The sequence below is a fragment of the Peromyscus eremicus genome, chromosome 23, assembly GCF_949786415.1.
Source record: "Peromyscus eremicus chromosome 23, PerEre_H2_v1, whole genome shotgun sequence".
NCBI lineage: Eukaryota > Metazoa > Chordata > Mammalia > Rodentia > Cricetidae > Peromyscus > Peromyscus eremicus.
Window position 1 is genome coordinate 12,711,310 of NC_081438.1, and position 11,384 is coordinate 12,722,693.

At 48.3% G+C, this 11,384-nt stretch overlaps 1 protein-coding gene across 4 annotated transcripts in view; it reads right to left on the reverse strand.

The window, feature by feature from the left end:
- The window catches only part of Ift81 (intraflagellar transport 81), a 155,747-nt gene that overhangs the window by 83,917 nt on the left and 60,446 nt on the right, over window positions 1-11,384 (reverse strand). The gene's annotated exons all lie outside the window — the stretch shown is intronic.

Genomic DNA, 11,384 nt, shown 5'->3' on the forward strand with positions numbered 1-11,384 from the left:
ATTCCCAGGGCTGGGCTCATGGTCCATGTAAAGGGAGAGGGGGCTGAACACGTTCATTCTTCTTCGCTCTGCTTTCTGAGTGTGGATGCGGCGTGACCAGCTGCCGCAAGCTCCTGTGGCCTTGACTTCCTCTGTCGCTGTGGTCTTCGCCTTCTAACTGTGATCGAGAATAAACCCTCTCTCCCTTGAGTTGCTTTTGTTAGAGAAAAGGACCCCCCCCCCCTTTCTGGCATTCTTTTCATTTTACTTACATTTTACCACAGTAGCTGCCTGCGGTCCAACTCTCAAGGTCAGTCCCCAGAGTAAACATTCTACCACCAAAATACAAAAAAATGAAGCAAGCCATTATGGTGATTTTATTGAAAATATTACACAAGAACTGGTTGAGATAGCTCATTGACTACAGGCACATGCCAGCAAGCCCGAAGACCTAGTTCAATCCCTAGATCCCCACGTGGTGGAGCAGAGAAATGGCATCCACAAATGATTCTCCGACTTCTACTTGCACAGTATAGCACACAGGCACACACCACGTGCACTCATGTGAATAAATGTAGTAATTTTTTTTAAATGAAGAAAGATCAGCCTGGTCTAGGACAGTCAGGGCTACATAGGTAGATCCTGTCTCAAAAATAAATAAAACGAAGGAAAAAAATATGATTTAAACTAGTGTGTGTTTTGAATGCCTAAATGCCCAAAATGGTATTTGCTGGGCAAACTATGATGACGCAATAGTGGAGAGAAGGTCTGTAGACACCTACTGTGTGCTGGTGGCATTATGGTGCAGCAATTCTCTTGGTTTTTTTTTTTTTTACCCCCTAAGGACTGAAAACCTGCACTCAGATATGCCCTTGCAAAAGAGAAATGGCCTAGAGCAGCGCCATGCCCAATGACCCAAAGATGGAGCCAGTGCTCTTAAACAGTGAGCCATCTTTCCAACTCCCTCATTCATATTCATGATGGAGCAGCCATGACTAGCCACTAGCCAGCCAATGGTCTGATTCTCCTGGGGGGAGCTCTTCCTTGGTCTAATGAGCCACAGCTAAGGACACAAAGGACATTTGATTTCAGACTGAAGCTGGAAAGGGAAGCACTGTTCTTTTGCTGTGAAGAGACAGCGTGACCAAGTCAACTCATTTAAAAAAAAAAAAAAAAGAAAGCATTTAATTAGAGGCTCGTTTACAGTTTCAGAGGCTTAGTCCATTATCATCATGGCGGGGAGCGTGGTGGCAGGCAGGCAGGTGCTGGAGAAGTAGCTGAGAGCTGCATCCTAATCCAAAAGCAGAGTGAGAGAGATGGAGAGAGACAGAGGGGTGGAGAGTGGGGTGGGGGAGAGAGAGAAGAGAGAGAGACTGAGCCTGGTATGGGCTTTTGAAACCTCAAAGCCCACCCCCAGTGACACATCTCCTCCAACAAGGCCACACCTCCTAATCCTAGGAATCCTATCAAAGGAATCCTGTCACTCCCTGGTGACTAAGCATTCAAATACGTGAGCCTATAGGGGTCATTCTTATTCAGCCCACCACAGGTATACATGGTAGGAAAAAATGTATTAATCTTTGCAACAATTAAACATTTAAATATTGTGGTACTGAACCTGGCCATGATCCTTGTCTTCTAAGAACTTATAGCCTATCACCATCATCATCATCATCATCACTATCATCAGCATCACCACAACCATCACCATCATCATCACCATCATCATCATCATCATCATCACTATCATCAGCATCACCACCACCACCATCACCATCATCATCACCATCATCATCATCACCACCACTGCCATGTTAACAGCTGTGGTTCATTGCTTCTTAGCAATCTCACAATTCCCTTAATGAGAATTAGGCAATCAGAGCTCTTTCTTTGTGAACCGCAGCCCCAGGGACATTTGAGATATAAAATGTGCATTTCAGGGGAACAAGTACCGATGTTCAGCTTGCACTTAATCAGAGGCCTGGTGGGTGGAGCTGTAGGGGGAGGCAAGGGACAGGGGCATGGCAGATGCCGGGGGTGGGGGAGACTGTTATTGGGAGAGTGTAAGCACCAAAAGAACGACTTGAGTTGTTAACATGGGCAGTGAGAAGAAAGGTTTTAATGAGAGCAACGAGTTGGATGGGAGAGCCTGGTGTCTCGGACTCTGCAGCCACAGCCATGCCTTACCCTCTTCAGCAGGAGGCAGAAACAAGGGGTTCTTTCCCCCTTTTACCCCTGACGCTGGCCAAGAAATCCTGAGCTTAGCCCTCTGTCCTATTCCTTGGCTCTCACCTTGCTTCCTGTTTGCTGACCCTGCCTTTTCCTACAGTACCGTGGCCTGGGAACTTGTCCCTAGCTCCAGCTAGTTCCACTGGCTTCTTCTCCCTTTGCTCTGGCCTTCCTGAGACTTCTTTGATGCAGGCCCACAACGTGGGCCCAAGAGAATCAAGCCACAGGCATAATGGGGCTGACTGTAAGTAATTGACAGTAATCCTATGTCACACAGTAAGGATTTATTATGCTAAGGAAGAACGGTGGGAGACAGGACTTCACCAGAAGTCTCAATGAGGTCAGGCTTGCTTGTGAGCAAGTCTCTGTGGGGGATATTCCAAGAAGATGGAAGCTGATGGTTCCTTCCATCACAGCCTCTCCCTCTCTCCTCCCTCTTCTTCTTCCCTCCTTCAATCACTCCCTCTCTCCTCTCCCACTGTGAATTTTCTCTATCCCGGATAACTTCATTCTGTCTTCCTCTGTGTTCCAGGAGGTGGAATGCCCTGCTGGAATCAAACCAACGTCTTTTCAGCTCTGCTTACGACAGCAATGGTGGCTCACTGACGGAAGAGTGTCTCCTCCCCCCCGGAGAGGGCAGCGTTGGGGTTAAAAAGGAGCCGCTGTCAGGCATGTGTGGATATTCCGGTAGATTAAACAAAAAAACAACAACCCAGTCCACAGGAGCTTAAATATAGAATTGCCATATGGTCCAGCAATTCCTCTGGGAGCTATTTATACCCAGGAGAATTAAAAGCAGGAGCTGGGTGTGTTGACTCACACCTGTCATCTCGGCAATCAGGAGGCAGAGACAGGACTGCCCCAAGTTCAAAGCCGGCCTGGGCTACACAGTGAGGCCAAGGTAGACTACAGAGTGAGACCTTGTCTTAAAACAAAACAGTTAGGATCTTTCCAACACTTGAATCAAAAAACCAACTAACAGCCAGGTGGTGGTGGCGCACACCTTTAATCCCAGCACTCGGGAGGCAGAGCCAGGCGGATCTCTGTGAGTTCAAGGCCAGCCTGGTCTACAATCCAGGACAAAACAAAAACAAAACCAGCAACCAAAAGACAAACAACTAAAACAAAACAGTTAGGCATGGTGGCTCCTACTTGTAATCTCAGCATTTACGAGGCTGAGACAGGAGGGTCAGGAGCCAAGGCCAGCTTGCCTATGAGGACAGATCCCACTAACAAAAGAGTCAGAGAGAAAGAGAGCTAAGACATACACTTGCTTTTCCACCATGTGACACCTTCCACAGCAGAAAGCCCTCACGAGATGTCACGCAGACATCAGCACCATGCTCATGGACTTACTTTCTTTATCAATTGCCTGATCCCAGGTATTTTTTTCTATTCCAACAGTAATAGACTAAGACAGGTGTTGGTAATGGTTGCATAACAAAGTGCGTGTACTTAGTGCTACTGAACTGGATACTTGAAAATAATTCAAGGCAAGATGGCTCAGTGGGTAAAGGAGTCTGCTACCAAGCCTGCTGACCTGCGTTTGTCCCCCAGGACCCATATGGCAGAAGGAAATAAACAACTCCCACAAGTTGTCCTATGATCTCTACACACAGGCAATGAATGACATACATCTACACACACCAATAAAAATAAATTCAAGCTTCACTTGGGGGCACGTGCCTAGAATTCTAGCAGTTGGGAGGTGGGACCTCAGAGGATCACAATTTTGAGGTTATCCTCAGTTTCATAGAGAGTTTGAGGGTAGGCCAAGCTACTTGAGATCCTGTCTGAAATTTAAATAAATACAAAAACTAGGTGTGGTGATATATTGTGTTCCCTAATAAAGCTTGCCTGAGGATCAGAGGACTGAGCCAGCCACTAGATCATACATGGAGGCCAGACAGTGGTGGCACTTAATCCTGTCACTTGGGAGGCAGAGATCCATCTGGATCTCTGTGAGTTCAAGGCCGCACTGGAAACAGAGCCAGGCAGTGGTGGCACACACCTTTAATCCCAGTACTGGGAAACACACACGCCTTTAACCCCAGGAAGTGATGGCAGGGTGGAGAAAGGTCTAGAAGGCCTGAGGAAACAGGAACTAAAGCAGTTCAGTCGAGACCCTTTTGGGTGAGGACTCAGAGGATTTCAGTCAGAGGATTCGTGGAGTTTGTAAGGTAATAGGTGGAGGCTGTGGCTTGCTCTGCTTCTCTGATCTTTCAGCATTTACCCCAATATCTGGTACCAGGTTTTTATTATAAGACCATCTAAGATTCGAATAACGACTAGGCATGGAGGCACACACCTTTAATCCCAGCACTCAGGAGGCAGAGGCAGGCAGATCTCTGTGAGTTCAAGGCCAGCCTGATCTACACAGGGGTTCCAGGACAGCCAGGGCTGTATAGAGAGAAATAGAGTCAGCCTTCTGCTCCTGTGTCTTGGGACCTGCTTGCAGCTTCAGGAACCCCCGTTGATGCCCATAATACACTGATGGTACCAATGGTTACAAGTCCTAAGAGTCGCTCAACCCTTTGGCCAGCACTGATGGGTTGCTAGGTTGTATTGGGGAAAAGGCCCAAGCCTGTCACATGCGCAGCCATGCAGACTGTTGAGATAGCAAATTCATGGTCTCCGGTTTTCAACACCACCCTGGCATTCCTGTTTTTCCTGTTGGCTCTTTCCCCTTGTTCACCATAGCAACAACTGTGAATTTTCTGCACTGCTTCCCCACCACTGAGCCCTGGGTCTTCCCCTTCCCTCCCTCCAGGCTACTCTGCCTCTTACTTCCTGCAGAAAACAGAGGCTACCTGACTCGGGACCGCCTTCCCTTCATCACTGACCTGTTAACACACTCTCCTCTTCCTCTCTCCCGACTGACAGAGGCAGTTGCTCTGGGAGGGGGCACTAGGCACATGTGGCTAGTGTAATTGGATGCTTCAAGTTTTTTATTTTATTTAAATTGATTTTAAAAAACGGCTGTCTGTGGGAGAGGCTTGGAGCTCAGCGGGAAAAGCCTATTTATTTATTTAGGGAAAAGCGTGTTTAAATCCAGAGTTTCCTCCTAACCTCTGCCACCACGGAGCAGCAGGTTCTAATTCACCTGGAGTAGGGGATGAGGAAGAGGGAAGGCCAAGAGGGCACAGGGTGCCACTACCAGGTGCGACGGAGCCACGGAGAGGGGAAAGTACCACTTGGCATTGTTTGCACAACCACGGTGAACTGTGCTGGAAGAGGGCACACCTAGGGACAGAGAGAGGCTCTCGTCATTGATGCAAAGCCACGTCAGCGTTGACAGGAACAAAGAACTTGAGCTGGGAGGAGGAAGATTCCAACACTAGCCAGGGAGAGATGCGCCGGAGATGACGTCACTGGTGAGCGCCTGCGAAGGAGGACCAGGTAGATTCGCCGGAGATGACATCACTGGTGAGCGCCTGCGAAGGAGGACCAGGCATGTTTTCTCCTTGAGGCTAAACCTAAGCAATCTAAAGAGAAGGAAACCCGTCTTGGGTAGCTGATCCAGTTCGCTTCGGGTGGCTCCAACCCTGTTTCCTACAGCTAAACATCTCAAACCTGATGAGTTCAAGGACCACAGTCCCCATCTCTGCCACCTCCACACCATTTGGCTGGCCAGGGTTTCCCAGACTCTACTGGAAGAAAATTCTTACTCCTCAGATGCTGGATGCTTGGGTTTATAGAACTCCTGTAGTTTGGGTTTTGTTTTGTTTTTTTAAACTCTTTGGGGGCCTGCCACCCAGCTCCCAAATAAATACATAAAGACTTACTCTTACTTATGAATGCCCAGCCTTAGCTTGGCTTGTTTCTAGCCAGCTTTTCTAATTTAAATGATCCCAGTTCTCTTTAACTACTTTTTGCCTCTGGGCTTTTTATCTTTCTTTCCTCCACAGATCCAGGGAGGCTACCAAGCAGGGGGGACCCTAGGATGACTGTGGCTTAGAATAAGTTTTGGTTTTGCCCAATCACTGGGCACGCTTTAGTGAAACATTTCACTATTAAGGATAAGAATTTGTACCGTATCAAGCTGATGAAAGAATATACTGGCTGTACTTTCAGGAGGGGAGACTAAAATCTGTTTAGATTATGGATTAGCCTATAGAAAAATGTCTGCCGTAAATCAAACAGTGAAGGGGAAGATGGATAGGAATCTCACTTACACAACTTAAGTACAATATAGCTCTCTGAACAGATGAAAAATAAAATAAAGCCAGGTAACTTAATACAAACGGAAGGGCCTGTTTGTTTTAGATGCTAAGGTCTTCAGTCCCACAGTCTCTTGCAGGCTAAGATTCAACCAATTCTAATTTCAGTAACCACAACAGAACCAAAAATTGATCACAAATGTCTACTTTTCTAAAGAAACTAGCCTATCAGAAACCCCTGCAGAGAGCACCTGCTCTGTGTCCCCAGAATGCACAGACAGGTTTGGCGGGGCTCCTGCCTGCCTAATCTCACTTTCATCTACTTCTTGGAAACTTCAGGAATGGGGCTTCTCAAACATAGTCAGCCAGCGATCCACAGAGATGCCCTCTCCTGCTCTGGTCCCATGGGTTTGTAGAAAGCTTCTCACCACTGCCTTCAGGGGGCGCCCTTGAGGCACCACCCGCAGGTCTCACCTGCCTCTTGAGACTGCAGAAACTTTCTATGGTCTGTTAGTTCCCCAAGGCCCCGAGGCCAAACCCAGGTTCTGTATGGAAAGAGAAGCTCCCTTCTTTCCTGAGTCACCAAGTGCCACCAAAGTAGGGCTTCCCGAGCCCCGGGAACTCGAGACTTTCGTGACAACTGGTTGTCAGTGGCAGCCGCAGACCCTCTTCCACTGGGGCTCAGGTGAGTGGCTGATGCTGCCCTCAGAGACTTGGCGCTTTGTTTTTTTAAACCTCCCCTCTAGGTGGCATGATGATGGGGTATCTTCCCGCAACACAAACATTAAAAACAACAACCAAAAAAAAAAAAAAAAAAAAAAAAATGTGACTCGGAGTAAGCATTGCAGGACAGCAACCATCAGAGAATCTACATGAAGAGAATTGCTAACGACGTCCTAAGGAGACAGGCAATGATCCCGTGAATCTCCAGGCCACATGTTCAGTGCAAAAGGAAAAAAATCTTTATTCTATATATCTTTCTTTCCTTCTTACTCTGTGGCTGGCTGTGTGGCTGGTCCCTGGTGTCCTCTCTCCCCTCCCCCCATCTAGATTTCTCCTCTTATTTATTCTCTCTGCCTGCCATCCCCCGCATCCTTTCTCCTGCCTTGCTATTGGCTGTTCAGTTCTTTATTAGACCATCAGGTGTCTTAGACAGGCAAAGTAACACAGCTTCACAGAGTTAAACAAATGCAACATAAAAGAACGCAACACAGCTTTGCATCATTAAACAAATGTTCCACAGCATAAAGGAATGTAACACATCTTAAACTAATATTCCACATCAAGCTCCCATTCTCACCCTCCTTAACCCTTGACTCTGTCCTGTTCCTCAGTTTATCTGTCCACCCTTCACTAGTGCTGCTTGATGACAAAGATTTGTCGCTACTCTTCCGGTCTGTGACCACTGGCTTATTGGAGCAGTGTTCTTCCGATGGCTTCTGGGGGCACAGTGCCTCCTGCTCTTCCTTCCTTCCTTCCTTCCCAATTGCCTCTTCTGGTCTAGTGTCCTCAGGCCGCTTCTGATCCCCTCTGCTGGGTTCTTTTGAGACAGGGTCTCTTTGTGTAGCTTTGGGGCCTTTCCTGGATCTCACTCTGTAGACCAGGCTGGCCTCGAACTCACAGAGATCTTCCTGGCTCTGCCTCCCGAGTGCTGGGATTAAAGGCGTGTACCATTGCCCAGGCCCAGCGAGAGTTTTACAATCAGTAGTTTGCTTGGGGAAAGACAATGGAGAAGTGGGACAGGGATGGGAGGACAGAAAGCGGAAGCAGCCAAGGGCCAGTTCCTGCTTCCGGGCTTGCTGCCCTGGGAGATGGCCTAGGCAGCCCACAGAGGTGTCCTATCCGAGAGAGGAAGTGGGTCCCCTGGCCTCGGTTCTATTCTGAGAAGCACACCCCAGTGCCACCATCTCTCATTCTCCCTCTTTTGGAAGGTTGCTCCAGGTGACGTCTGTCCTGTGGCCCCACCCACAGGCATGGCTGATGGATCAGGGAGAGGTGGCAGAACCAATCAGATTTATTCTCCTTGGATCCTGGAGTCCAGTGGGTCTAGACTTGTACTTGAGTAAGAGCCCACTTGTGGGGGGGGGGGGGGCGGGTGGATGATGATTTCTGAGAAGCAGAGAAATCACACGTTACAAAGACACCCAGTGGGTGTCCAGAGAGACAGAACCACGTGGCTCAGATGAGTGGAATTGAAAGAGCAACCTCAGCACAGGGAGATTTCAGCTTCCGATTCTAACAGGTTCGCAGGAGCTCGGGCCACATTTCAGATCTCTCATGGTTACTGAGAAATGCTGACTCCTGTTACCGCTGCAGTCAGCTTTATCTGTTTCTCAAGGAAAACCCCCAGTTTCTCCTAAAGAAACCGGGGCCTTCAGTAACTTGTAACCAGACACCTGCACACACACACACACACACACACACACACACACACACACACACACACTTTTCCAAGAAGTCACCCTTCACCCCTTCACATCCTACAATCCCTGTTCACATCACAATCCAGCTTCCTACTTCACAAAGAGGCAGACACCGACAGCCGCGTTCCTCTCTAGCTGGCTTACTTCTTTGAAAGCGTCCAATGTTCGCATCTTTAATTCCCCCTCCTGCAATTTTCCCTTAACAGCATAGCTCCATTAGATCAGCTCTTATAGCTGGGTGGTGGTGGCGCATGCCTTCAATCCCAGCACGTGGGAGGCAGAGGCAGGTGGATCTCTGTGAGTTTAAGGCCAGCCTGGTCTACAGAGCAAGTTTGAGGACAACCAGGACCACCCAGTGAAACCTTGTCTCAACCGCCCCTCCCCCCCAAAAAAAGAAAAGAAATAAGGAAGCACCGCTGGGATTAGAACTCAAGGACTTGCACATGCCATTTAAGCACTTTACCACTGAACCACATCCCAGCTACAGATTTTGGTGACTTTTTTTTTTTTTTTTTTTTGGTTTTTCGAGACAGGGTTTCTCTGTGTAGCTTTGCGCCTTTCCTGGAACTCACTTGGTAGCCCAGGCTGGCCTCGAACTCACAGAGATCCTCCTGGCTCTGCCTCCCGAGTGCTGGGATTAAAGGCGTGCGCCACCACCACCCGGCGACTTTTTTAAATTAAAGGTTTATTTTTATGTATGTCTGCTTGTATGTATACACATGGACATGCAGGTGCCTGCAGAGGCCAGAAGAGGGTGTCAGATCCCTTGCAGCTGAAGTTACAGACAGTGGTGAGCCACCCAACATGGTTTTGGGGAACTGAACTTGTGTTGTCTGGAAAAGCAGCAAGTGCTCTTAACTGTGGGATTCACTCTCCAGGCCCTGTTTTTTATTTTGTTTTTGTTTTTGTTTTTTAAACAGCATATATGGAGGGAGGGAGGGATGGAGGGAGGGATGGAGGGAAGGAGGGTTACAGCCACCAACACTATTCACCAAATAGTTCTGCTGCTTCTGTTTCAGGGTACACCGAGGATGTACCGGCTCTCTAGTGGATGGGCGGGACCAAGTGATTACTTTGGCCAATGAGTGACAAGCAGTAGTAAGTACTTTGTTTCTTTCTGGGTCTGTGTTTAATTGCTGTTGTGAGAACTCCAGAGTTCTCCTTCAAAAGTTCAAGATGAGGCTGCTCCGTTAGTGTTGGGTGGGTAGCGAGGATGAGAACGAAACCATTACTTGAAGCCGAGAGGGTGCTTGGTAATGGCTGCATAGTCTGTCCTGTGCTGACTGACAGAAACATAGGCGTGCTGAGAAGGAACTGCTGGAGCTGATATGTGTGAGGAGAAGGGAGTCAGAGAATGAGAAGAGCCCCAAAGGACAGCATGAGACCAGGAGTGTCAGAGAAATCAAGGGAGGAATTATCCCAAGAAGTACAGAGTAAGTGGCCATGCTGTTGAATGAGCATGTCAGAGGTGCGGACAGCAGCCTTGATGGAGACCATAGGGAAGAGAAAGTACAAACTCAGACGGGAAATGTGCAAATCTGCCTGGCCAGTAATCGGGCCGGAAAGAGAGCAGTGGGTCGAGCTGGTTGCAAAGAGAAGACTCTTTTCTACTCTTTCTAGCTAGCGAATGACTCTTTCTTTCTTTCTTTCTTTCTTTCTTTCTTTCTTTCTTTCTTTCTTTCTTTCTTTCTTTCGGAGGAGCACTGTCCTCTGAAGTCAGACTCTCAGAATCAAACATTCCACTTATGCCTGGAGAGTCCTAAGTCTTGATGCAGAGAAACAGCCACCGTATCCACGTTAGTTCAGAGCCTCAGACACAGGGGTCTGCGAGTGCCTCCCGTTCGATGCCAACCATGTCTTTATTACACACGGCCCTGGGTCTGCTGTGTTAACCCGTGTCGGAAGCTGCCCATTTTATACACCCTGCTTTCCATCAGCCTGCCCGGTGGGGTTTCAGCCTGGGCGTGGCAGCTCACAACTGTAACCCCAGAACGTGATAGGTGGAGGCAGGGAGATGAGGAGTTCAGGGCCAGTCTCAGCTACTTAGGAAGTTCAAAAGAAGCCTGAGTTAGCTACAAAAGACCCTGTCCCAAAACAAAACAAAACAAAGCCGGGCGGTGGTGGCGCACGCCTTTAATCCCAGTACTTGGGAGGCAGAGGCAGGCGGATCTCTGTGAGTTCGAGGCCAGCCTGGTCTCCAAAGCGAGTTCCAGGAAAGGCGCAAAGCTACACAGAGAAACCCTGTCTCGAAAAACCAAAAAAAACAAAAAAACAAAAAAAAAACAACAAAAAAAACAAACAAAAACAAAACAAAACAAAACAAAACACCCCAAGTCAAAAAATCAAACAAGATGTCATCCCAACTCCACCTTCCTTGGAACCCTACTCCTCTCCTGTCTGGGGACATCCTTGGTCCTCCAGCAGATAGTCTGCCTCAGGCATGCTCAGGAGGGTTACTTCTGCTGGATGGTAGCTTTGTTCCTGGTTTGCAGCTGACTGGCCCGAGTAATGGGTTGACCTCCCAGGGCATGGAGCAGGACAGAATCTAGAGGATCGAGTAAGTAAGAAGCAGTGTGGATACAGTCTTCCCATT